Consider the following 25,794-nt stretch of genomic DNA (forward strand, 5'->3'; position numbering starts at 1 on the left):
TCCAGAGTATGTAAACTATCAGGCCGTACTCAAGAGTTCTACACTCTAACTCCTTTTGGAAGTTCAGTCACAAAAGTCTACAGGGTCACAGTACCGATTGCAATAAGACCTCTGGGGCCTCAAAGGCCCAGTTCATGGTTTACCCGCTCCGGCAGTATAAAACTCCTCAGAGGCACCTTGAAGTTGGGCTTTGTGTGGTCACAAGCGGGAGCACCAGGCAGGTGCAAGATCTCTCCTCTGAGCCACGCTACTGGTTGGCTCATGCGATTGAGGTTGTTCCCACTTTGACGGTGGCATTCTAAGTCACATTTGCCTGCACAGAGGGGTAGAAGGAGGGGGAGGTTGATCTCCTTCCTTGCTCAGTCAGGGCACCAGCTATGTACTTTGATCCTCTGGCTTTCTTTAGTGAAGTTCAAAGTATGCGGGCTGGTCACAGAAGCAGTTTCTTGTTTTGAGGAGATGGCCTGAACCTTTGGCCTCAGTGTCTCTGGCAACACCTCCCAGCATACGGGGTCATCGCCACTGAACTCACAAGTCCAGTCACACTGCTCTGATATTGATGTTCATGGGGAGCCCCCTCTCCGGCACACAAGCCACCCATCACAAGGTTGTGCAGGCCTGCTGCCCTCCACACAAACCTCGCTCCTTGGCTCAGTACACGGTGGCCCCTTTAGGCACATGTGGGTCATCAAATCAATCCAACCTACGGGCTAAGGCCTAATTGGTGCAAGAGCAGATTCCTCACACAGGGCGCACCCACAATAGGGCTTCCCCCTTACCTTGCGCCTTCCGACACTCTCTTCTTCCTCACAGGACACACTGGTCTTGGCAAATAGGCAGCCGCTGGTGCTCCAGGCAAGGTGGTCTTGGTTTCCCTAGGTGATGACCCTTCACCCTGCAGGGAGACTAGCAGGCCAAGGCCCCCAGTCCTGGTCTCAGGCATATGTCTTGCAGAGCTTCCCCTCCTCACAAAGCCTGTCTGACTGCTCGGCAGTTGACAAACTTTGGGGCCTCATACTTCCCTAACTATAGTCACTTTCTAGACACAAAATATATTGTAGTGTCTGAGTCTTTGAGATTTTTTGTTGGGGTTTTGCTTCTTTGAAATGGACATCTTTCCTTTTCTTCTTCATCTTGAAGGATGTCCGTCACAGCAGGCACGACGCCGAAGCTGATTATCCCCCCCCCCCCCCAACAGGATTCATGGGAGTGACAAATCTTGAGACTGGATGTCAGCCACAGTGATATGAGTATCAAAAGGATAATCCTGGTCTCTCAACCCTACTCTTTATGACTCCTAAATCAGCACCATCTCTCTCTTCCCGAGAAGTGTCCAAGCCCCTTCCTTGTGATATGTCATTGAATGAAAGATCCCTCTGAAATGCACAGAGAGAGCCTGTCTCTCCCACCCATCAGAGTTCAACCCTCCCAGCTTACAGGAATACAGCAATTCACAAATCTGTCTGGGGAGGGTGGATTCCTCTCCTCATGTTTTCCACTGAGTAGGCCAGGGCTTCCAAAAATTGAACCCAATGGCCTCCATATAAAGTACAAGTGCAGGCACACTTGCACTCAGTATACATCCACAGCACTTACTGCACAGGACTGTATTATGCCATCACAGGTATAACTACATGCAGCAAACACATTCAGTCTGTGTGCACTGCTCAGTAATGCAGTCTTTCTGTATTGTACCAGAGTGTGTTATTTTAAAAATACACTGTCAGCATACACACATTTACCATGGACGCACCATACCACTCCACAAACCTTGTGTAGCGTACATCTTGTGAGCACACATGCACTCAGCACGTTTCTATCACTCAAAACCTTCCACATCTACCTGATTGAGGGCAGGTGTGAGTTATGCACACAGCAACTGAACATTTAAAAAGGGAAGTGAGCCTGTAGGTCTCACTCCAGTGACACTGTAAAAAGGTCCTGTTCACTACTACTGATCACTACAAGGTATGCTACCATCACAGCACTTGTGCTGCTTACCTCCTGGTGAAGGCAGTAGCCTTCCACCAGTATGAGGGCACCCTTCTCGGGCCAACCAGACCACAATCATGAGACAGGCCTATGTTATGGTGCACACACATGATCAGTGTTCAGCTAGGACAAAAAACGAAATCTGCATTAGGGATCCAGAGAGAAGTACAGTTGGGCACTCAGGTCAGAGGTACATGTCTCTCAGCATGCAGAGGACTTTTCCGTCTCAAAAACTACAGAACTCACTTGAGTCCCGCTGAAGATCTGCCGAGCAGCTTAACCCCAAATAATGCTATGCTACCAGCTGATGTTAATAATCTGATTCCTCTAGATGTAGCTGCTGTTATCAACCCATACCCTTTGATAAGGCATGATGACTTAGGCCAAAATAGCCTAACATGCATGATGAATTTGTTGTACCTTGCTTAAATAGGTCTGCACCTCTAATAACACCAACTTTCAGTGAGCGAACTATATCTAAAACTGTCCAGATTATAGGGTAACAAAGGGATGAGTATGAAAACCAGGCTAGACTACATAGCACAAGAATTAAATGAGGGTAAGTGCTTCATACAGAATTTGGTGTTTAGGCTTACTGAAGCCCTAACGAGTAATCAGTCTAGCAGGTTGAATAACACAGGTAGGGATTTTGTTGGCCGTCTGTGGCCAGTTACTAATAGTTTGGCTGCAGCGGAGTTTAATACTGGAGTCCCCCAAAATATCCATCCATACTCCCCCCCTCCTATGATAAAATAGAGGAGTATGGAAGTTGTGCTCTACAATTTGCCCTGTTAACCCTCCCCAATAGAGTAACATGGTAAGACCTACACAACCCGACATTTCACACACATCAACGTTCACTTGAAAGCACAGTGGGAGGGCGGAGGTGCAATGAGATGAGGCCCTCCGGCATTTTTTCCTTCTTATCTAGAGAGCATCACTTAAAAATTCTCTGTATCCAGTCTGGTGCCAGGGAATACTCAAAAGTTGAGGTATCTGCAGTTAGGAGTATTCATCAGAAAAAAGATAGACACATGCGAGGATCAATTCTGTCTAAATGCATAGGCAACTCCAAATTTCTTCTTCTAAGAAAGCCAAACACTTGCCTTTTTAACCACTTATTGAAAATTAAAGTGTGCCTAGCTGGCTTAGTGTAATAGTGCACCTGACAACGACAAAATAATAAAGCAACATGACAAGATAAGCTGCCAGTTAAGAGTATTTAGAGAAACAAGGAATAGAAAAGCAATATAAAATGATCCAAATAAGAAGATTTAAAACAAAATGTTTTGGGAAGATGTCGAGTGTGTTTGGGCTAAGGAACAGTAGAACATAAAGATCCCACAATAAGTCTAAATCATGTTATGTTGGTAAAACTTCAGAAAAATGAACTTGGAAAGCAACTGCTTTACTATGACTGTATGAAGCTAAATTAGAGTCTAGGTGGAAACTGACATGATATCATGGAATTAACAGATAGCGCTCAAAGCCAGGTCATACTCACAAATTCTTGACTCAACCTGAATTCCCAAAGATTGTAAGATTAAGAAACTAGTCACTGAGAAACTAAGCCTAAAAAATTACTAAAACCCCACGACTTAATAGTTATTAATATGTCAAGCAGAACTCCAACTTTCCAACTGAACAACAGTGTAGAATATTGTTGGACATAATGGGCGTAGTAGATATTTGTGCTCCTCCGTTCACAGATTAAATAAACTTGTAGTTAACAAAACGTCCTGCATTCAAAATATTCTTGTTTGTTTTCTAATTTAAGTAAGATCACAATGCCCAATGTGTACGCTTAAATATATCCACATTAGAATAACAGTTTAAGACATCAGAACTTCTCCCATATTCTGCACTGAACCATTATTAAAATGTGTCCATTATTAAAATGTGTCCTTTTATTCCATTTCTTTTGTACTGTACACCTAGTAAATCAAAGACTGTAATGGTAATTTTCATCACCAGCCCCTAAACATCATTTCCAAATCTGTCTATTACAGTCTACAAAGAGATCCTTCAGGTTAACAAAATGAGGAAGCTACTTTAGAATTCAAAACAATTTTGTTCACACTACTATAGTAAAACAAAGTTCATGCATGCCCCCTTTAACGCCAAATATCTAACCTCTGTTTCCCTGCTAAATATATAAACAGGAAAATGGTCAACTGTAGGCTTTTATTGTTGACAATAACACAATATGCTCCAGTTAGACAGGCTTTTATCTGGCTCAAGGCCTTTTTCACAATTACAACCATAATGGACGACATGGAAATAGTGTCAGATAAAGGGAGTGCAACAACAGTGATTTTATTTATCTATCCATGGCCATCGATACAGTCGACCATAGAACCCTGCTGGAGGTCAGCAAAATGCAGCACTGGCTTCCTTGCACTAGAATGACCGCTTTCACGTTTGAATGGCAGATATGAAATACGTTTTTTTCACCTGTTCTAAAGAAAACCTCTGCTAACGGCATGCAGAGTGCTACTGGGCTATGTTCTTTTGGCCACTCCATTTTACATGATCCCACTTAGTAAGGAACTCCAAGGATGGGGATCATGATTTGTAATGGGCAATCATCCAGTTGCATGGAGAAGTTGAAATGGATATCTTCCTTGTTAGTCCCGTAAGGAAACAAATAGATGTGGATACACTGGCTTTTTCTGCATTAGATGACATCAAAGTCTATAAATGTACAAAATACCATAAAGGTCCCATTAAACATTTGAATTCAGTACAGGGATTTCTCCAATGGGGACAATCTTCCTTTATCCCAGAGCTGAATTCCTGCTCTCAGTCTTCCCTTTTTGCTTTTGGTACACTAGATCCATTTAACATTTTGGAGCAAACCCATTCAACACATTTTATTATCCAAATCTCCTACAGGATCAGTATAACAGAGGCTAAGAGTAAGTCTATCTACATCTATCAACTTATTGGACATCCCAGAAATATCCCAGGAAAATGAACTCCCTACTAATTCTGTTGCAAATTCTACTGTGGTGCATTTGTTCAAGATGGATTTAGAGACTGCAGCACTCACAGAGTACCAACTAGCGACAGTCTTGTATTTTATATCTCTAGGATATTTTCAGACTATCACCATTATGGACATCCTATGGTGTGCCAGCTAGTCATGGTTTAAAAACAAAAAAAACAGTATTTAAACAGCTGAAAAAATAAGAACTCTTGTCTAGAGAAGCTGTAACACTGCCCTGGGAAGATGGTAGGAAATATACACACAGGAACCTATACACAAAGGCATTATTGGCCAGAAACATACCTTTATATCTTAACATGCCTTCATTTAGGTGTGTCAAGGATTCCTGGAATGTGTGAATGTTTTTTTTTTGTTTGTTTTGTTTTTTAACACTACTGTCAGGAAGTCCCTGCCTGCCACGAGCCGGCTGGCCACGAGCCGAGTGACTTTAATTCGTGTTCATTTCCGCCCCGCATAAAGGACGGACACGACCCCTTTAAGGGGGAACAGACATTCCGGGAGGAGGTGTCCCCGCCTCTGACGTCACTACCCGTCAGCCAATCAGACGTCTTGGGGAATTTCTTAGAGCCCTGCCCGGAAGAACTCAGCGCGACGCCGAGAGGAGAGGAGAAGCCGTCCCGAAGGTACACCGAAGTCTTCGCTGCCCAGCCGGAGGATCTGAAGGAGGACGTGTCTTCACCGGAGGAACAGGGAGGAAGCCCAGCTGTCACGTCGTTCCAGAACGAGAGCAAGCCAGGAGGCCAACGGGACCACTCTCCGCCCCGCCACACTTCAGGAGAAGTGTGGCACCACAAGGTACGAGCCAAGTTAGGAGGGCTCCTATTCACACGGGGAGGGACCCGATAGGGGTGGGTGACGGGAGGGATCCCAACACGAGTGGCTGACATATCTATCACACCCAGTGCATCCCTCCACGAGAGTGTTACAATTACCGGTGAAAGGTTCTCTGGTGATCCCGTCACTTCCCCTCCTCCTCTTTTCCCCTTATAAAGTCCCGGGTTGGGACTAACCGCTATATTTCTTTCTCTTCCTTTGAGAGTCATCGAGGGAACCCCTTACTTCCGGAGGCATCCCTGCTTGACCAGGCGAAGCACCGGACCAGACCACACAAAAGATCTGCAAGATCCCGGAGACAGACCACTCCTTCGGTGCTCGTGTATTCCTCGTTTATGAACTGAAACTTTGGAACTTGGTCAATAACAATAAACCGCTTCTCTTTTGCGACTACTGACTCGGGGTCCTTCTCTTACAAGGGTTAGGCCTCTCCCCCCTCCCTCCCCTTCTCACAACTACTGTATAACTCTTCATGTTAGAAACTGGGTTTATTGTTGGCAGAGGTATGCACCCTGTCCAAGCAGGAAAGACCATCCTAGTCTGGGTAAGTCAGACACACACCCTACGTTAACTTGTGCTTACCCTCTGGTAGCTTGAAACAGATGTCAGGCTTAACTTAGGAAGCAATGTATAAAGTATTTGTGCAACACTTCAAACAGTAAAACAGTGACACCACCTCACAAAAAGATACCACATCTGATTAGAAAAACAGAGCTTGATTTAATGAGCAGAAAAAGACCAGTAAGTAGAACAGGAGTTATGAATTTGCAAAGGATATCTTTAAATACAGTGCTTAAAAGCATAAAGCGCCAACTGGGACTATCTGGTTGAGCTTGACTGGGACAAAACGCAAAAGTTCAGGCCGACCACGATGGAGCATGGGTCGGATTCAGGGACCAGCCTTGGCCTGCTGCAAAGTACCTTAGTTGCATCGTGAGAGAAGCAAGATATGCTGTCATCGAACAGCAGGATGTACAGAATGCGTTGTCAAACTACAGAAGTGGATGGTGCGTCGGGAATGGAGGCAATGTGCCATGCAGTAGGTGAAGCAATGTACTCGATCCTTCTAATGTGTCATCGAAGGGGATGTGCGGGTCCCAATCGGCGCTACCGCATCGATGCATGGATTTTGTATGGTGCAGCACTTTATATCCACTTCCAAGGGTCCAGGACTGGGTTGCCATCACTTAGCAGGGCAAGATGATAGAGCCCAGGTGCCGTTGTGGAGTGGTTAAAAATATTTTATGTCTCCAAGACTTCACTCAAAAGGCAAGGCAGCAAGGCCTTAAGGTCAAGTGACGCAGGTCCAGCCCATCTCACCCAGGCAAGGAAGACAGCAGGCACAGTAGAAAAGCATTTATTCCATAGCAGCAGTCATTTAGCAGCACAGCAGTCCTTCCTGGCAGAATCTTCACAGTTCCAGAAGTGTACTGAGTTGATGGTGTCAGAGGGCCAGTGCGTATACCTCATTGGGCCTTTGAAGTGGGGGGGTGGGACTTCAAAGAGGGGCTTTGAACTACTCAGAGGTCTGCCCTTCCTGCTTGGCTCCAGACTCACTAAAGGAGGTTAAGCACTCCTGTGTGTGTGGAAAGGAGATAGCCTATTCAGGTGTAAGTGTGATGCTGTGCCAGCTCCTCCCTCCCATCCTGCCTAGGATGGGCCATCAGGGTATGGATGGCTCATCAGTCACACCGAAGCTCCCTTTGTGTGCGACTGTCTAGAGGGAATGCACCAGGCCTAGATGTCACCCACCCCAGACATGTATTGGAGACAGGCAGCAGTCACACGGGCCTAAGGGCAGAAAATTGCCATTCTTTTATAAGTGGCATTTTTAAAATTGTGATAAATTCAACTTTACCATTAGACAGGATTTATCATTACAATTCCATAGGTACTAAACATGACAATTCTACCACCTTCCAGTTTGGAATTACACTTATTAGATGTAACAAGGAATCCCCAATCTTAGTCCATGAGACAGGTAGGCCTCACAGTAGTGAAAAATGAATTTGGGAGTTTTTCACTACCAGGACATATAAAATCTAAAAGTAGATCTCCTGCCTTTTCTTTTACTTACACAGTCCCCTGCCCTATGGGCTACCTAAGGCCTGTCCTAGGAGCAGTGGCGTCACTAGGGGGGTGCGGGGGGTGCGGACCGCACCGGGTGACACCCTCACATGGGGTGACACCAAAGGGCCGGTGTGTGTGGCAGTGGCTGTGCAGAGCAACGCAACCGCGGCGCAACGCAACCTAACCTGCTTTCAGTAGGAGGAGGTGCCTGTGCACAGTCACAGTGCGCACTGTCTCCTCCTCCGCCGCGTCTGCGCGCCTCGGCATAGTCACTAGAAGGGTGCAGTCACAGTGATCGTAATTTTGAATCCGGCCCGGGCCGGGAATCCCGCATGCGCATTGGGCCCTAAGTGCGCGTGACTAGTCGGCATCACGAGGGTCGAGGAGGAGGTCTCGGCAGGTTTGACCGCCCGCCATAATTTAATTTTATTCTAAGGAGCCAGGCTTAAGGCTAGCCACCGACCGACGTAGTCCCCCTCCCCCCCCCACCCTGTCTGCCACAATTGCCAACTCAGCAGGTGAGTGTGTTTCTCCGGCACTGCAGACCGGGCGGCACCAATTGATTAAGCCATGTGCGTCAGGTGGTGGTGGTCAAGCCGCGGTTATGTGGATCTCCGCTCGTGTCTGTACCTCGAAGGGTGTTATACTGTGTGTATCTCTTCTTGTTGTAAATAACTTCAGGCCTCGGTCTCGCCTGCTAGCGCGGCAGTTCTTCTCTAGTCTGACTCTTACTGAAAACAGTGGCTGCCTGCAAGACTGGGTTCTCACTCGCTTTCCTCTCCTTTCTTTTATTTGCACCCCTGTGAAATGGATCCAAAAAAGAAAATCATTTTTGCTGTAAATCAATGTCGTATTTTTCTGACATTTAATTACAAAGGGCAGCATCGTGAATAAAAGTTTAAAAATATGAAAACTGAATAACTAAATAATGTAAGAGTGGTAGCAAACTGGCCAGATTTATTGTATTCACACCCAAACACATTAGCGCCAGTTTTACAGAGTTTGCTAGTGAAGCGCTATTTTTGTTGTCTTGGCTTTGTTTTCCCTGGGCTTGGAACTAGTGCACCAATCCTGGAGGTACTGCAATGTGAGGATTGAAAAACAAAATTTGTACTGCTGCTCTGCATCTAGGGATGTTGTCTTTTTTTACCATACTGCTTACGGTTTTGTAAGGATATAAGCAATGGCCATTGAAATAGGTCCATTCAGGGCCCTGTAGTCATGACCTTAACTTTTCCGACAAAAGCACTCACTGATTTCTGAACAGTGAGTGTAAAAGCGTTAAGGTAACCATGTTGTTCCTGCTTACATTTCACATGGTTTGTGAAATTTTGCATCCCCTATGATGGTTTGCTTTTTTCAGGATGCTGTCACTTTTTTTTGTTGTAAATGTAGGCCACATATTGCTCTTGCCCAGTGTGTAATTTCAATTGAGCCGCATCCAGGTGTTTATAGCTGGCAACAATTGGGTTGTAGTTGAAGGCAGTGTGAGTTTTTCTCAGTGGGGCAGAATGGTGTTCAGTGTGGGGGAGAGGATGTGGCACTATGGCCAGAGCTGCTAAATTTGGAACTGGGGAACCAGGTTCAGCCTTCATGACCAGTCCATCAGACCACTCTACTGAGAGAGCACTATCTCATGCTAGACCTTATATTAGAAGCCCCGGTGTCGTAGCACCAGCAGGGAGACCGTAGCATGACAAGTGTAGGCTAACTTTCAAGGCTTGTCCACCACTATTCATACTGAAGTTCACCTTCAGTCTTGAGGGCAGGCCTATGAAGCAGCAGTGCCACAGTGACCCTGTCACTGAGATCACAGGACCCTTGATAAGGGCCAGCTCTAGGGTGGCGCAACCACTGTGACCGCAGCAGGTGCTGACTTTAGGTGGAGGCATCATTTTTGCAAGTATATTATGGTTTTAAAAGTGCTTGCTGCCTCCTTCCTGGCCTCCAGTAATTTTCGGTAACAATAAAAATGGCATGATGACTCTGGTGATTAATGTTCTACGTAGAGAGAGAACGGAATTTTGTCTAATGGAAAATTTGACTCATGGAAAGGTAGCACAGAGGGTTAATGTATCTGCTGCAAAGAACATGTACCATGCAGATCTCATGGTGCACATAATGTAAATAGGCTAGTGGGCTACTGCTTTGTCAGAGAGATCCTTTTGTTACTTGCAGTTTATAAGTTAAAATCCTAACATAGAACAGTGAGCTATTAACTGTCATCTACTCCGCAGCAACACAAGTCACATTTTTTATTAACTTTCGATACGTTTGAGCTACAAACATTTTATTTGTTTAAATGGTCAGATCATGCTGCAGATCTTGCATTATGAGGCAAATATGGCAGAGCCATTATTATTTAGAAAACATTTGCAAACTAGGATTTTTAGCCATTCATGTTTGAACTGCTGTTGTGGAAAAGGGAGAAGTGCTGATGACAGAAACTCCATGGCTCGGAGACAAATGGCTTGTGCTTTTTATCGTATTTGGGGACATTCTGTGATTAGAAGTATATCCCACTTTGTGAATACATTTTACTGTTAATAACTTATTATAACCTTAAATAATCATGTGTATCAATTGGTTGATTAAACTTGGCAGTCAAACCAAATACAAAAAATAGGGATGTTTGCGCATTCTGGCCACATCTCTGGCTCCGCCCACTGATCCAATCCTTGGGTTATTCCTATGATATTCTAAATTCCAATAAACTGTTGACTAGCAGGTAGCCCACTGTACAACTTGATTAATGAGTCATTATCACACTGTTGTTAACAGGCATAGGGGTCTCTGTCTGCTGAGGCACGGATGGGCGCTCACTGTCTACACAGATTTGGGTGGTAGAAGAATAAATTGGTTATATTTAAATTCATGTTTCATGCTCGACATTTCATTTTTTAGTGTTCTCTGTAGGAATGTCTGTGATTTATGACTGGATATCCTGGTGCTCTATAAGGTAATCATTTACTATGCTTTAAAAGTTAATACAATCTAATATGTAATGATCAATGTGTTGAAAAAAATGCTTTGTTTTGCCCTTTCTGTCTCCCAAATTTTCTTGGGGTGGAGAAGTTCAACCCCCCAAACTCCCCCTAGTAGTGGTTGCTCACTGCGCTTGCTCGCTACACACCATGTGGGGGCTGGTCTCACTTTTACTTTGTTCCCTCTGATTCACTACTTGTGTCTATTTTTAGTGCTCTCTGAAAGAATGTCTATGGGTACATATGACTGGGTGGGTAACCTGATGTTCTTTAAGGTCATCATCTACTATTTACTGTGCTTTGAAAGTTGATACAATTTGAATATGTAATGAAAAATGTGCTTTAAAATTCACTATCATGTGACCTGGTTTCCTGGCAGCCATCTGTAATTTGAAATGTGAAGACAAGGGGTGAATCTGTGGCACTATCATTTTTCAGACCGACCATTTACTTCTGTCACTCCCATAAGAGTACAGGAAGGGGGGCGGGGGCTATATTTGGCTGCCCTTTATTGGGCATTTATGTGCTATTGATCTGAGACCTTTATTTGGAATAGCTTGTAGGAGCACCTCCCCCCGATGTCCATGCCTGGGCGGGAGGCTCAACTACGGTGTCATTGTCACACGACTCCACCATGGTGGAGAGCTGCCTGGCAGAAACGCATCCACCTGTTAAATCTGGTTAAACCGCCAGGCACGCCCTGAAATGAGGGGGAAGCCGGACTCGGAGCGGAGGAGGTCCATGCGGTAAGTCGTGAGGGGGTGACACCATGAGTTACCCGCACCGGGTGACACCAACCCTAGTGACGCCACTGCTTAGGAGTTAACCATATGTAATAAAAGGGGAGCTTAAAGCTTGGCAAGAGGTTTTGAATGCCAAGTCAACATGGTCTTGTAAACTACACACATTTGCTCTGCAGTACCAGGCCCAAGACATGTTTTAAAGGGCTATTTAAGTGGGTGGCACAATCAGTGCTGCGGGTCCATTACCAGCATTTAATTTACAGGCCCAGGGCACATGTAGTACACTTGACTAGGGTCTTATAAGTAAATTAAATATGCCAACTGTGGATGAGTCAATAAAACCATGTTTAGGGGAGTGGGCACATGCACTTTAGAGCTGGCTAGCAGTGGTAAAGTGCCCGGAGTCCTGAGGCCAACGACTGAAGCAAAAAAGTGAGGCAAGAAGGCAAAAGGGGAGTGGGGGGGTGTAAGATCACCCTAAGGTTGACAGGTCTGACACTTCACTACAAGTGCACAGAATTCCACAGAAACACCACTCAAGGGGTATGAAGATGGCAGGGTGTCAAGAGCATCTCCTGGTCAGAGACATGCTCTCTCTACTGCAGCTCCGCGGTTAGTGCCGCTGCTCTGTGCAGTACTCAGAGCAGGTAGGTGTTCGAGCGCTGCCTGTGCTCTATTGTGGCAGTCTTCTTGTTGTTTTCCTGTCTTTGCTATTGTGCCCGTTTTTCTCTGTCTTTGTTATAGTGTCATTGTGCCCGATTTTCTGTCTTCTGGTATTGTGCCTCTGTTTTCTTATTTTTGTTTGCCTTGTCTCTCACTCTTAGTTTCTGGTCATCCTGCCCATTTACCATTTCCCGCCGCTGCTGCCCCCAAGGCACCTCCCCCTGCCGCTCCCAGCTGCGCTTCCCTCCCCATCCCTATTTAATGGTGCGCCAAAGGCAAGCCCGTCTGCGCCCGTCCGTGACCTGACTGCGACCAGCACCAGGGACCCTGGATCTCTGACCACACACTACTACAACTCCGCTGCCCTCCTCGCACTCAAGCCTGGGAGGAACTACAACTGCCAGCTGTCCACGTGGAGCACCACCCATGGCCAGTTCTCCTTGCACCACTGCCACCAAACCTTCACCACCCTCCGCACCACCACAGCCCCCACCCCCACGCCGGATGCCACCACCACAAAAGCCCTGAAGTGCATCCTCCTCAACGTGCGCACCCTGCACAGACATGCCATAGAGATCTGGGACCTCCTAGACACCCTTGCCAGACATCGCCTTCTTTACCAAAACCTGGACCAACGCCTCCTCCACCCAGAGCCACCGCCATTCCCGACGGTTACAAGATCCAGAGAAAGGACTGCCCAGGAGGAGGACTCACCATCGCACACAAGAGCTCCCTCCGACTCTCCACCTACACCACGAATTACTTCAACACCACCACGGAACACCTTTACTTCCAAATCCAGACCAACCCTAGAACCACTCTTACCAGCACCCTCGCCTACAGACCCCCGGACCTCACATTTTGTTCGCCACCACCATTGCTGACCTCATCGCAAACAACGCCATTGCCTCCGTGAACTACATACTCATCGGAGACCTGAACTTCCACCTCGACAACCTCAACAACCCCAACTCCACCGCCCTCCTGGACAACCTCACCAACATCGGACTGCAACAGCTCGTTAACACCCCCACACACAAGGCAGGACACACCCTCAACCCCATCTTCACGGCCGGGAACAACATTCGATTCAGCCACACCACGCAGCCCCTTTGGACAGACCACCACTGCGTACACTTCTCTTTCAACACCGCCACCGCTTTCAAACCCACTCCTCGTCCTCCGCAAAGGAACTGGAGCAAGGTCACAGAGGAGCACCTCAACTCCACACTTATCCATGACCCCCCCCCCGCCTCGACCGATGCCAACTCTGCAGCCAAGGAACCAAACGGGTGGATCACGATCTGCGCCGACAAGCTTGCACCCCTCCTTACCACCAACAGACAACTCCCCCTAAAAGCCACCTGGTTTACCACCGACCTCCAAAAAGCCAGACTCTCCTGCAGATGTCTCGTAATAATGTTGGAGAAACAGCAAAACCATGGGAGACCTGACCACCTACAAGCACGCCATGACAGACTACTACCAGCGCATAAGATCCACAAAGAAGACCTTCATCCGGAACAAAATCCACACCAACTCCAGCAACTCTAAGGAACTCTTCAACATCATACAGCAATTCACCAAACCTCTTACCAAAGCCACAGATGTCACTCCCTCCCAGAACCTCTGCTCAAGCTCGGCTCCTACTTCCACCTGAAAACCAAGGCCCTCTACGACAACTTCAACCAGCAGACTCCAGAAACCACCCTTCCCTCCATCGATGAAAGCCGGCCCACCCTCACTGCCTGGACCTCGGTCACCACCAAAGATACCACTACGACCATGAAAAGAACACACTCAGGAGCCCCAATAGACCCCTGCCCTGCACATCTTCCACAGAGCTGCCTCCGCCGTAGCGCCGAAGCTACGAGAGACCATCAATGCCTCCTTCGAATCCAGCACTTTCCCGAGGACTGGAAACGCACAGAAGTCAAGCCCCTCCTCAAGGAACCCGCAGACCAGCCCGACCTGAAGAACTACAGACCCATCTCTCTCCTTCCTTTCGCAGTCAAAGTCACCGAGAAGATCATCAACGCCCAGCTGACAAACTTCATTAAAGAGAACTCCATCCTCGACCCCTCCCAACCCGGATTCCGCAGCAACCACAGTACCGAGACCGCCCTACTCGCCGCCACAGACGACATCCGCACGCTCCTCTAACAAGGCCACACCACAGCCCTAATCCTACTCATCTCTCCACAGCCTTCGACACGGTCTCCCACTGCACTCTCGTAGCCAGACTCCACCACACCGGAATACAAGGAACCACCCTTGACCGGCTCCGCTCCTTCCTCGCCGACAGAACCCAAAGGGTCAGACTCCTGCCTTTCCTCTCTGAACCCACAGAAATCAACTGCAGAGTACCCCAAGGAACAGCGCTCAGTCCCACGCTCTTCAACATCTACATGGCCCCCCTCACTGCTATCGCCAGACAGCATGGACTCAGCATTGTATCCTACGGCGACACCCAGGTCATCCTCTCCCTCACGAAGGAGCCCCAAAACCACCAGACTCAGCTTCCAAGAAGGAATGAAGGACATCACAGCTTGGATGAGCAGCAGCTGTCTGAAACTCAACTCGGAGAAGATGGAAGTCCTCGTCCTTGGGCCCACCCCCTCAGCTTGGGACAACTCCTGGTGGCCCCCCGCTTTCTGCTTCCTTCCCCCCATGGACCACACCCGGAACCATGGCATCATACTCTACTCCTCCCTCACCATGACCTGACAGATCAACGCCATGGCCTTCACCTACTTCAACACCCTCCGCATACTCCAAAAGACATTCAAGTGTATTCCCCCGAAGCCAGAAAAACCGTCACCCACACACTCATAACAAGCAGACTGGACTACAGAAACACCCCCTATGCTGGAATCAACAAACACCCTCTATGCTGGAATCAACAAATCCCTACCACGCAAACTCCAGATCTTCCAGAACACCTTGGCCAGACTCGCCCTCTGCATCCCTCGACATGAGCACATCACCCAGCACCTGTGAGACCTCCACTGGCTCCCCGTTAAGTGGGTAACCTTTAAGTTACTCACCCATGCCTTCAAATCCCTCCACAACATCGGACTCAAATACCTCAACAATAGAGTCTACTTCCACGTACCCAAACGATACCTCTGCTCCACCAACCTCGCCCTAGCAGAAACCCCACGCATCCGCAGAACCAGAGCAGGAGAAAGAGCCTTATCCTACATTGCGGTCAAAGTCAGGAACGAACTCCTAGTCAACATCAGACGCTCCCCCCACTCTGCACACCTTCAGGAAGAGACTCAAAACCTGGATTTTCGGCTGAACCAGAGCTGCACCCCCCCGCCCCCCACCCCACCCCCGTCGCCTTGAGACTCACAGGTGAGTTGCGCGCTTTAAACCCCCCTGATTGAGTGATTTCAAGTTGTGGGTTACTGACCATTAAACTCCCATCAGGTTCCATGGTGGGAAAGTGTTGCATTAGAGTTATACTCCAAGAATGGGGTGGTGTGCCTACCTTACTATGGTGGAAAAAGAAATAGATTATGTCTAGACTTGAAGATGAAGTGGTATTGCCAAAATATACATTCCTATGGACAAAAAAAGACATATAAATGTGTATTTGGACATCGGGTTGCAGTTCCCCAGTGAGTAATGATACACTGTGGAAATGACAGCCTGGAGAATATTTCACATTATATGTGCAATACTATTCTTGTAAGTCTGTCCATTGCACCTCTTTCCAGGTATACTAATGAGAATATTTGAGAATTTAAAAAGAAGTCAAACTGCATTACTGTGGATGAAAATGACCTACTACTTTGTTTTATAAATCCGTCTCACACTGTCTGAACATAAAAGCGTAGTTGGCTGACAGTCATTCTTAATTCAGTATTGACCAGATCAGCCACACTCTAGTCGGGCCCTTCATTAGCTTCACTTCTTTGTTGCTTAATAACAAACTCTGCTGCATGTCTCTACTACATTGCTGAAGTGGTAGTATAAGAGAACTCTATATTTTGCAAATAATGGCTTCTTCCACACTGAGACGATATCAGTGGCGTTGGAGGGGAACTCAGTTGTGGAATGTCTCAACCTTTTCAGGTTTAATTTCAATTTAGCACTTGTGACAAAGTGGATTATTAGTTGGAGTGGATGATGGTTTACCACAAGTAATAATCTCACTATTCTTGTTAGTCCCAGTAAAGGTTTCAGTAATTTAAACCTGAGCTCAACCCCTGGTAGCTATGGCACAGAGCGGATAGGCATAACTTAAGAAAATATGTAAAGCATTCAGAAGTATCAAAACAGGTAAAAAGTCAAAAACACAACATAATAAAAATCTTACTCTAATTTATCAAAATAGAGAATAATTTAATTAACAAAATGACACCAAAATGACAAAAATCAAATATGGGAAACTGGAGTTGTGAATGTTTGAAGATGTAAATGAAAAAAGCACCAAAAAGCATTAAGCACCAACTGTGGTCATCTGGCTGTGCTTCATCAGAACCTAGGTGCTATTTAAGAATTACAGCATTTAAATGTGGGTCTGGTACAGAAATCAGGTTCATCCCAGGTGGAAGTTTTTTCTTCTTTCTTAAGTCTCTGAAATCAAAGTTAAGAATCCTCAGCAGGGCAAGGAGACAGGCTGTGGCCAAGAGGCACTCCATGCGGCTGGAGAACAGCCGGACAAGGTCATAGTGAAACCATTAACTTTTGGTGGGAAAGCTCCAGGTGGACAATTTCAAAAACTTGTGCCCAAGGAAGGTCCCGCGCTGGCCTGATTCTTTTGCCACCCAAATTCAACCAGTGGGGCAAGGTTGTAAGCTGTAGCCGAGCAGGGCTCCCTCAGGCCAGAAACCCTTTCTGCAAGGTCACCCTATCACGGATTTGCTGCTGCAGAAAACCTTCAAGCTGGACCAACATGAAATCGATGTTAGGAGGAGTTTACTTTCACACAGACAATGAGCCCAGGACCGCAGGATTAGCACTTGGAGTCAAGACTCACTTCTGCACTAGCCACAAGCAGGGTTCATAGCAGGTCCAGTTGGAACTGGTCAGCTGGTCTCTTCAAGAAAAGGACATCTAGCAGCTGGTTGTATCCCTGTAACTTAATAGAAGGTCAGCCAACTGAGCCTTGTTCCCAGAAAAGACAACTGAACTCCAAGTAGGAGCAGGTCCAGCCTTTCAGGTCTCCTCACTGGTCTCAACAGCAGGGGAAACCCTGCAGCCACTGTTCTCTCTTTCATAGGGCCAGTAGTATTTTGAAGAGGGTGTCCTGGGCAGCCACATTTATGCCTGGCACAGGCTTGGTGTGGAAAGGGGGGGGGGGGGGACTTCTGGTCTCCCCCTAACAAATAGGAAAACTGTTGCCAGGGGTAACCCTCCCCACTTTTGTAGCTATAAATCCCACAGTGCCCCTCTCCATCTAAAACCAAAATGGAAGAATCCTTCTTGCCCTTTGCAGAGCTTCTGTGCCCACCCTACAATTATGACCAGGGAAATGAGCAACCCCCTCCTCTGTGGTCACTCAAAACTGTTTCTGTGGACTGCAGTTATTTTTGCACTCTCACTATATTGGGTGGCACAATATGTGCAGCAGTTCTGTAGTGACATTTAAGTAACAAGACCTGGATATGTTTGTACCATATACTAGGGATTTATAGTGAAGTTAAATATGCCAATTAGGCGTATAGTCAATTCTGACACGTTTTATAGGTCAGTGCACATGCACTGGGGCATGGTTAGTCCCAGTGCACAGAGTCAAACAACAGCAGTGTCAGACCACAATATGCGGGTGATAATGCAAAAAGAGGCATTTTCCTACAGTAGTATCTCTTATTCCTTTCATTAATCCAAAACACCTCTGGTCAATGGTGACCTATGTGCTGTCTGACCCCTCCAAGGTCAGATTCTGTAAACAAGTCTTTCTTCTCTGTTTATTGTAGGTCAGGTAGTTGTTTCTCAGTTGTTTATGGTAATCACCACAGGTGGCTCTGGCCTCCACAGACCAAACCACCATAGCGGAAAGCAACACAAGCAAGTCTGCCAACTGATTTACTGTATTTCTCTGAGCTATTATCTGTGCTTCCATCATTATAGTGCCATATCCTCCGGCTCCTGCTGAATGCCTTCAACAGTAATACAGCACTTCTCTAAATCATCAATCACCACTGCTTTCAGGTGAGCGTTGACCACCACTTCTTCATCGTCATGTGCCCGCAAATATTTGACTGAAACAACCACACGTGACATCACTATCACTGAAGAAATATTGAAGGAAGCAGAGATCAGGGACCAGGTTAGAAGCAGTACAACAATAAAAGCAAATGTGACCTGCCTGATGGTAATTTTTCCACGTGCAATGCACTTTCCTCATCTCCAAGTATTACTTTAAGTAGAAAGATGAACTGTTTAAGGAAAATGGCAGTAACACAGTAAAAGATTTCGAGCTTTCCAGGCACAAGAGGTGCACAACTTGTTTGAAGTCTACTTAGAATCTGCAGTTGTCTGATACACCATAGATCTACCAACATCTGATAGGCCAGGAGCTACTTTTTTACAGTTTCTAGAGCAGGCAGAATTATGCTGGACTGTACGCATTTTAGGCTCATACCATCTTGTATTTAGCATTTTCCTTGATCATAACCTGAACAGCTGCAAACCCACAATTCACTTGGTCGCTTAGCACCGTGAAGAGGTTTTTTTTTTGTTTTTTTTTTAGGAGTGATTTGAAGTTACCCCATGCTACTGAGTAGACAGTATTCGTGTTTTCTATTGTGTTGGCCTCTTATTTCCCTACATCCCAAGCTCGGCAAGTGGGTGAAAGCAAGACAGAGTGGCGGATGACACGTCCTTCCTAAATGGGCTCAATGAAGGGGGTCAAGATCCAATTTACCGCGATCACCAAGGGAAACACAAAAGACACGTCCACATGACTTAGTCCTCCAGGGGTGTGGAAAATGGCCAAGTACCAGCTTACATCCTTTACCATTCACTCTTGCTTCCCAACAAAAGGTTCAGAAATTCTAAACTTCGATACATACTTTGTTTATATTTCAAGCAATTGAGCAAAGCAGGATCCTTCTCACACTGTCCTTGGGCCACAGAATGAAATGCTCATCCAGAAAGATCAGTCCAAAGCAGATCCCCATTGATGTAAGAAGAGGACCTTTTGTGAAAGAGGAGTAGAGACTCAGAAGGTGGATTTTTAAGGAAGAAGAAAGCGCATGAAGAAAGCGCATGAAGAAAGCGCACACAAGATCTCAACACTGGAAAATGGGGTTTCAATAAACTGTGTCAAACAAATACGAAGGGAGACCTAGTACACAAGAGCTATAAATAGTTGCCATCATTTCCCACCTTGAACCACAATCTCCATCACTAAATTAATCCCTTGCCACGCCCACCACAAAATCTAGTGGTGGGCTGATCTTCTTGCCTACAGTACTCCCAGCCCGCCCCCTCCACTCTACAATAAATCCAGGCCATTAAGTAGTTTTTTGTACAAACCTCGTCTCAGCTGCTGTTCTGCCCTCGTCGTTGAAAAAACGCATTCATTGTATGAAGCTTCAAGCCGAGTGCGCCCAAAAGGACTGAACAGAACACCCCCCATACAGTATCACATTCAGTTCAGCAAAGTCATGTGGAAAACGCCTCCTCTTAGCAAATCCGACAGAAGTGCCTGGGAAATTATTAACATCGGCGGTTCGGCGCTGAGAGTGACTACTGCGCGACGCCATGAATGCACGGGGGCGTGGCCCGGCATATCTGAATACAAAGCGCGCTGCGTATGCACGCAGGAATTTATATTGCTGCTGGCACGAGATCGGGGTAGCGCCGGAAACGATACAATAGGCTTCTAAACTTTGGAGTCTAACCTGTGAAATTGCTGCATGGAGCGTTGGAAGGTACATTACATGCAAAATAGCGACTCGAGTGACGGCAGGAGCAAAGAACAGGCATAATGACCAGGTTCAGTACCTGCTGCTGCTCGGGCAGGGCCGCTGCCGTGGCTCATTTAGTTTGTACCGACTTGGAAGGTCAGCAGGGAAAGCCGCCTCGCATCACGTCACGGAACCCGGACGACAGAAACCCTTGAAGATGAATTCAGTTTGCTCCGGCACAGATCCGGGTTATATTATCCAAGCGTCCACACAGCTACTCACCAGGAGGCCCCCCGACAGCAGCCTCACTCTAGTCCCGGCACAGCCAAGAAAATGAACGCGGCACTACAACCCTCTACCATAGGCACCACTCCCGACTGCGGCAGAGGGGCCTGAATAGAAGCACGGCCGGTCTGATGGGATTACTATAGCATCCAATTAGAATAAGACCCCAAAGAATTTATTGGATGCATTTTCCCCCGTTTTGGGGGAATACCATGCAGATTCTAGTGCTAAAGTCCCAAATCTGCATGTCCCTGTAAACACTGGGCCCTTCCCACTTGTAAAATTCCAGCAGCTTTGACCCTCTGAAATGTAAAGGATGCCAACTTTATCACACCTGGTAACCAGTGATTTACTTGGATTTCTGCTGAGATGGAACAGCACACAGAAAGGGTGAAACTCGATTTCTGTTATTCTCTGGCTTGTGCTGGGCTTTGGTAAGACGGTCAGTGGTTGCATGAAACCTGTCAACTGGTCCTCGTTGCCCCACAGGTGAACCTAAAAAGTGTAGCGCACAACCCAAGCATTTAGGATTCGAATTTGATCACATTGATAATGTTCTCCTGAGCATAATTTCGAAGTAAAGCCAAGGTAAAAAACTGCGGGTGTCTACCTTACCAGTCAAACAGGTGTTCATGCTATTTTTCCCCATCACCAGGTCTGTTCCTCCACTCCTTTATGTAGAGGAAGCTTTCGCCATTGTATTTTATGGCACAATGGTTCATCAAACTTCCAGTTTAACCTCTTAGAGCACAAATAGAACTTTAAACCCTTATTAACTACTTTTTGTATGGACAAAAGTGAAAACCCAAAGCTTTTCTGGCGTACGGGACAATACAGCAAAACTCGATGTGTAAAAATATTGAGGACTTCAGTCTTGAAGTGATGCCATCAACTGATATTCTTCTCGCCCCATGACATTGTAAACAATGTAAATACACAAGTGTAATGCAATATAAATATTGAAACACCTATAAGCAGCGCTGGTTTCTCCAACTTGGTATACCCAAATGAGACCTAAACCAAAATTGGCCCAATTTAAGCATTTTGTTTTTAATAAACTCCTGGTAATAGATCACTGTAAAGTGATTTATCACTTCTAGGAACTAGAATTATGTCACATCAAATATAAAAACAAAAGTAAGATTCTGCGACAGGGAAAAACTAAGTATTTTAAAAGTGTGTCTATACAGAACTAAAGTTCAAAAGCCATTTCACTTAGCATGTTCAGCTACATTTTCCATTAGGCAAACCTAGGTATGAGTAGACGATTTTACCATCTTTCTGCCTGAGAAAATGCAATTAAAGTAATTCAAAGGAATTTCCTAATTATATTTTAAAATCGAATTTAATGGTGAACTCAGATTGTTGATAACTTGAGTGAAGGAGTAACTTATTAAAATGTACTTTAGGCTGTCTGACCTAGAGCAGTCTTAAAACCAATTTTGCAACCCATCACCTTACGCAGAAGACAACGAGATCCCTCTGAGCCCAGGAAGGTCATGGTGGTATTAACTGCTGACCACTTAGCAATGATTAGCTATCTGAGAGGGGCAGCTTGCAAATAAAGGACAGCCTTAGCACTACCTCTTTTGACTTGGCAACACAAAAGATGGCTTCTCCTATTCATTCCCAAGGCATTCCTAGACAGCCAGGCTCCAGTCACAGTGGGGTGAGAACCCGCAGGAGGTGAGAGAAAAGCCTACCTAATTAGGGGAAAGTCTACAGAGCTGAAAGAAAACCTACCTGGTGGCAAAAGGGTTCTGGAATATTGAAACAGAGGTTCCTGGGTAACTTTACAGTAAAGCAAAGAGACGGTGCTGCAAAAGGAAGTAAAGGACCAAAAGAAAATGGCAGAATTGCCCCAGTCACTGCTTTGAAGACCACCACTTACAATGCAACCTTCAACTTGAACTCCTCTTCATAACACTCTGTTTTTGCGGGCAGGGTTTAACCCAACTCATGAAGTCTGGTCAAAGCGGCCCTACTTCCAGCTTCAATACTGTTCAGCCCTTTGGTGTGCGTATCGTCACCTACGCAGACGACACCCAACTGGTGGTCTCTTTGGACCACTCGGAGGGGTCATCTAACACCCTGGGTCTGTGTCTAGAGGCTGTTGCTGAGTGGATGCATGCGTCTTGTCTTAAACTTAACGGGGAGAAGACGGAGATCATGTTATTAGGTAATTCCTTACCGAACACTTTGGCCTCTATTTGGCCTACATGCCTTGGCACTCCTCCCCTCCCTAAGCCCCAGATAAAGAGCCTTGGAATCTGGCTTGACAGGGCGCTTGATTTCTCGGTCCAAGCCACCAAGACTGCCTCAACTTGTGCTGGGTTAATGAAAATGCTCCGCAAGGTCCTTCCTCTGCTCCCTTTCCAGGCGAGGAGAGTCATGGTTCAGGCCCTGATTCTCTCTCGCCTGGATTACGGGAATGCCTTATATTTGGGCGCCCCTGTAGCGGTGACCAAAAGGCTCCAAGTCACCCAAAACTGTGCCGCCCGGCTATTGTTTAATATTCCTCGTTGGCAATCAGCTAAGAAAGCCCTTAAGGAGCTTCATTGGCTCCCAATGACTGCCAGAGCTCAGTTTAAGGCGATGTGCATAGTGCACAAATCTTTTCATCGAACAGGCCCTGCCATCTTGTTCCCCTTTGTAGTGCCTTACGTCCCTTCCAGAGCCCTTCGTTCCGGCTCACTGCACTTAGCAACTCCAACAAAGGTTATCAAAGCCCGTTGGGGCGGTCGCTCTTTCTCACACTCTGCCGCCAAACTATGGAATTCCCTTCCTGTGAGTATTAGACAGATCAACAATAGGATGGCATTCAGGAAAGTCCTAAAAACCCATTTGTTTGCGAAAGCGTGCTAATGTACCTTGGAGCTCGTCATAGTAATTGCTGAAGCGCGACGAGGCCTCCGGGTAGTTACGCGCTATATAAATATAATTTTTCATTTCATTTCATTTCATATTACAAGATGTAGCTTCATCATGGAATATTTCTTCTAGGACAGTTTGGGGTAAACCATACAGACCAGCTCAACTGCTCTAAAATACTTCCATGAGAAAATACAGTACCTATTGGCGTTGCCAATCAGCCAAAATATTGCTTGTTCTCTTTCTAACAAATATTTTTTCTATGGTGAGCCCGACATACAATACTTAGTCTTGATTTCTAAACTGAAAATATCATGCATCTCTGGAAGATTCTGGCACTCTGTTAAATTTCATTAGGTGGAAAAGATTTAAATTTTGACAAAGACATTTGAAGAACTTAAAATCCTCCTGAGATTGTTAGGTTTGAGGGAGATATTTGCTGGTCAAACCCTTAACAAGCATCTATAGACAGTATATCCACTCATTTCTATAGCACCACCAGGCCTGTTTCATTGTCACTTAGTTCGGCTCTAAGTTCAATGATATACATGATAGTCACTATGATATTCGCTATGAATAAACTGCATATTGTATATTCTACTCCTTAATAGACATCATTAATGGCTGTACTGTGAATCTTCATTCATGTTGATTAGTTATCAACATTGGTGTCTTAAACTGCTATCTCTAATATACATTGCATGTATACAATATGCTTTATTGAGAAATCAATACATTAAAAAAAATAAGCTTCATAAAGAGTTCGAGACACACCCAATTGGCTTGTTGCTATCACTTTGTTGATGTATGCTAGCTGGTATTGCCATATTTATACAGGGTCCTGTTTCCTAATGTTAGCATACGTTCATGTTGTTCTGCCTAGAAATCTTAACATTTTTGGAAATCGGGGTGGCTGGCTTGGATCAGTAGAGGTGCAATGCTCAGTGGAGTCTGTCGAAGTCAGCTGAACATATTGTTATAGTGTGCTTGGTTTATTGTTGACATTTCGGTTAGACCTTACCACGCCTAGTGGTCACTGTACACTGAGTAGGAGGAATTGGCAAACGTGTAAGAAAGCAATGAATGTCTTTATGACTTGTTTTTTAAAATAAATGCCCTACAGTTATTGGAGGCTGCTGCCAATGATATTTAAGTATTTTTTGAGTGCTAAGAATTGCATGATTGCTCACACTAAATTAATTTTGCACGTTTGGCTGCATTTACATTTTCTGTTCTTTAGTGTTATCTTTATAGTATTAATACACAATTGACGAATCTCAATAAATAATATGATTAGAAAAGTATTCATGCATTGTGCGAGAGACAGTCTGGTGCATCATGAACTGGGTGGGATCAGTATTTTGGAGGGACACATCTTGAAGTTGTTCTGGATTAGAAATGAAGGGTTGGGACCTCAAAGTAAGGATCATCTGAGAGCAAGATATTTACGTGAAGTGTCCTACAAGATTAGAAGCCCTACAAGCTGTTACCAAAAAGCAAAAATAAAAGTGCAACATTCAAAGACAAATTAAACGAGCATGGAAAATGTCTGGTGTTCAAAGCCAGTCTTTTGGCTTTGTCAATGCTTGCTTTGTAATTTTTTTTAAACTTAATTTTTGGGGGACGTTGCCAGGGCCTTTTCGACCTAAAAAAAAATAGATAGTTAAAGCAAAAATACGTTTATTTGGTCTCAAAAAGCAGGGAAGTTATTTGCATGTGGATGTGCTCCTTGTGAAAGGGCTAAAGGCCATCTCTCACATTGAAGGCACTGGCTGAAGTGGGCTGACCCGCGGGCTCCAATATGTATGCTGTAGTAGGTGGAAGAAAAACGTGAATGACAATAACAAACCAATGGATGAAGAGGGCTGGCTTAAGCCCCTCTAGGTATATTATTCGTATAATATTAGTAAAAACAAAAGGCTAGGCTAACTAACTCCAGACCTAAAACAAGCATTTGCAATGCAATCGGTCTCTCCTTTGGGACCTTATATGTATTTAGCTATGTAGCACATTAGGCTGGGTGCTGAAACATCTACTGTTCTTTACCATGGAGGGAAAGTAAGCACCAAACTGTGTGACACACCAGGTATGGGAACACATGGAGAGGAATATTGCCTTTCAGCAGTAAATGGTATAGTCCAAAGTTCTGTTTTTAATATAAAATCAGGGCCTTCGGTGGTCATATCAATGAAAATACAAGATTTGAAAAAAAATATTATTGTCTATGGGTGCTCGCGGAAAACAATTTCTATGGACTGGAATCTAGAGAATGCTAAAGTGATTCTGATATAGTGAGCACAACAGCCAGTAAATACACCTACTTCTTCTAAATTTGTTTTAAGACTAAGTTTACAAGCAAGCTTGACTAATATCTTATAAGGTGATAAGGCACCCTCTACAGGGATCACCGTATGCTCACTAAATCTCACGGAACAATAGTATTGGTAACTGAACTCTGGAGGTTAATGCATTAG

The 25,794-nt window shown here is 45.5% G+C and overlaps 1 protein-coding gene across 20 annotated transcripts in view; it reads right to left on the minus strand.

The window, feature by feature from the left end:
* EPS8 (EGFR pathway substrate 8, signaling adaptor) overlaps window positions 1-25,794 on the minus strand; it is an 861,544-nt gene that overhangs the window by 503,920 nt on the left and 331,830 nt on the right. For 2 of the 20 annotated variants that reach the window (XM_085652656.1, XM_085652643.1), the window contains exon 1: window positions 19,791-20,026. The exons of 13 other annotated variants lie outside the window; for them this stretch is intronic. The gene's annotated coding sequence lies outside the window, so the exon portion shown is untranslated. Of the gene's footprint in view, window positions 1-19,790; window positions 20,027-25,794 lie in introns of those variants that run through there. 5 more of the 20 variants (XM_085652658.1, XM_085652648.1, XM_085652651.1 and 2 more) reach the window with 4 other exon arrangements.

This window comes from Triturus cristatus, chromosome 4_1 (assembly GCF_964204655.1).
Source record: "Triturus cristatus chromosome 4_1, aTriCri1.1, whole genome shotgun sequence".
In the NCBI taxonomy this organism is placed as follows: Eukaryota; Metazoa; Chordata; class Amphibia; order Caudata; family Salamandridae; genus Triturus; species Triturus cristatus.